The sequence below is a fragment of the Salvelinus sp. IW2-2015 genome, linkage group LG23, assembly GCF_002910315.2.
Source record: "Salvelinus sp. IW2-2015 linkage group LG23, ASM291031v2, whole genome shotgun sequence".
Taxonomy (NCBI): domain Eukaryota; kingdom Metazoa; phylum Chordata; class Actinopteri; order Salmoniformes; family Salmonidae; genus Salvelinus; species Salvelinus sp. IW2-2015.
The window spans coordinates 31,053,871-31,056,705 of NC_036863.1; the positions used below are offsets into that span (position 1 = coordinate 31,053,871).

Here is a 2,835-nt window from a genome sequence, read left to right on the forward strand (position 1 = left end):
CAGGCTGAATCCACCAGGCTAGGTTATGCCCTAGACATTATATGCATCCAATAGAAAATAAGCAACAAATAATGTTAGCCTACTTTTTTATCAATCCGGGTATTTTTTTATGCAACTTTTCACACCACACATTACCTGTTGTTGTTGAGGCAATAACTTGGGCAATAACTTGGGTCACAATGGAGAAGGTGGAAAGTTTTAAGTTCCTGGGCATACACATCACAGACAAACTGACATGGTCCACCAACACAGACAGAGTGGTGAAGAAGGCGCAACAGCGCCTCTTCAACCTCAGGAGGCTGAAGAAATGTGGCTTATCACCCAAAACCCTGACAAACTTTTACAGATGCACAATCGAGAGCATCCTGTCGGGCTGTATCACAGCCTGGTACTGCAACTGCACCGCCCACAACCGCAAGGCTCTCCAGAGGGTGGTGCGGTCTGCACAACACATCACCGGGGGCAAATTACCTGCCCTCCATGACACCTACAGCACCTGATGTCACAGGAATGCCAAAAAGATCATCAAGGACAACAACCACCCGAGCCACTGCCTGGCACCGCTACCATCCAGAACGCTACCATCCAGAAGGCGAGGTCAGTACAGGTGCATCAAAGCTGGGACCTAGAGATTGAGAAACAGCTCCTATCTCAAGGCCATCAGACTGCTAAACAGCCATCACTAACTTAGAGAGGCTGCTGCCTACATTGAGACCCAATCACTAGTCACTTTAAACAATGCCACTTTAAATAATGGCACTTAAATAATGTTTACATATCTTACATTACTCATATCACATGTATATACATGTATATACTGTATATACCATCTACTGCACCTTGCCTATTCCGCTCGGCCATCGCTGATCCATATACTTACATGTACATATTCTCATTCACCCCTTTAGATTTGTGTGTATTAGGTAGTTGTTGGGGAATTGTTAGATTACTTGTTAGATATTACTGCACTGTCGGAACTAGAAGCACAAGAATTTCACTACGCTCGCATTAACATCTGCTAACCATGTGTATGTGACCAATAAAATTTGATTGGATTTTTATCAGAGGCCTCATGATGGTGTGTCCTTTTCATAGAGGTTGACGGAGACTGGCAACAATGCAGGGGGTTTCACAAGGGTACTTGTGTCACATTACACACTTTTATTCGGAGGTCTGCCTGACAAGCTGTCAAAACAGCAAGTGACCAGTGAATACAATTATTTCTGGAGGTCGTTAAACCATTGCTGGACATGATTCCCATATTTTCTCCTTCTGGTTGGTTCCGGCATCCATTCATGACCGGGGATCAGTCTGGCACCCAACTGTGCACTTTATCTAACAGAAAAACAGGGACAAATGACTGTCATCATCCCTCAATTATGAAGATAGCTCAAGAAATAACGTAATCTCATTTGGAAGCTAATTCTATGTTTCACAGATGTAGACTGACTGGCTCCAGATTGGATTCGATTCAGGCCAGTGACTCCCTGCAACCAACTGTGACATGTTTTGCTATTGTCCTGGATATGTTTGTGTTTGTTGGTGCTAGTTAGTACACGGTTGTAGTTAGGCATGCGTTAGCTAGTACCATCATAGCTGCATCCAATATGTATTTGTGCCCTAGAAATGGGTTGCACTTTGGAGACTAGTGGCTGTTTTGTTTAAATTACACTAACTTAGAGTGGCATGGACATACGATGACATTGCTAAAGTAGGCAAATCATTAGCAGGAAACAACTTTGTCATATTATGATGTCATCACATTTACTTTAGAGAGATGGCAATGTTGCCATTACTGATACTAGCTACATTTGTGAAAAATAGTTAGCAATGCTAATGTTAGCAGGCTAAAATACAGTGGTTCCCTCAATCTTAGTTGGCTGGCTAAAGTTATACTGCATCTAAAGTCAAGCTGTTTCTTACAAATGATTTGCCTTCTTTTGAATTGTTATTGTGTTTCCAAGCCAAATCCAAATTGTATTGAGGTAGGCTAACGTTAGCAAGCTATCTAGTTGGCAGCTTATGTTAGCTATGTTAGCAATGATAGTGATAATGCTTATCAAAATATACATAACCAGATACATAACCAGCAGTCTATGGTCTAGCTACCTGTATACTCACCAACACTGGGGAGCAACGAACTCCAGCCATATATTCCGCATGATGATAGGGTCCTTCCGCAGGGCATGCAAACCAAAGTTGTTGGTTGTGAATCCTGCTGGAAGCATGTATTGCATGAGCGGAGGGGCGATTTGCACGTGGAGCTTGGCAAAAAGGGCATGATTTGTTGACATAATTGTAAACCAAAACCAACCTTCCTTTACTCGTTGTAACGCACTGATGTTCAAAACTCTGTTTTAGACTAGAATATTTACATTAGTCAAGTTTTTTATCACAAAATACTTTTTCTTCTAAGTCAGTGTTTGAAAGTAAATATCATTGGAATGTTTTCCTATCATTCACTAAAATGTTGTTCACAACATCTGTACAAACTACCACAAAACATTCCCCCAATGTTCTCATTAGGTTGCCAGAAAATGTAATAACACAATGTGTTCTGGTAAGGTTCTTAGAACATACTGCCYCAACAAAATTTGAGAGCAATAGGAGTGGTTCTGAGGAAACATTACAGGAATGTTATGCTAATGTTGATGGATATGTTATTCAAAACGCACAAAACAGCAAACAAAAAAAATCTTCCATTTCTGTAAGGTTATGACATGTTGAACCAGAATTGTTCTAAAAACAACGAGAATGGAAGTAGTTCTGAAAACATTGCTACAATGTTCTGCTAATATTGATATGTAATGTCACATTATTATATGAAGTTACCAA

At 40.7% G+C, this 2,835-nt stretch overlaps 1 long non-coding RNA gene across 1 annotated transcript; it reads right to left on the reverse strand.

Annotated features, from left to right (window-relative positions):
• Positions 1–1,120: 1,120 nt before the first annotated feature.
• On the reverse strand, positions 1,121–2,270 carry LOC111950213 (uncharacterized). The gene is made up of 2 exons (XR_002875469.1): positions 2,122–2,270; positions 1,121–1,335 (listed from the first exon to the last, which is right to left on the reverse strand). It is a non-coding gene; the product is annotated as an uncharacterized lncRNA (long non-coding RNA).
• Between the last annotated feature and the right edge of the window lie 565 nt (positions 2,271–2,835).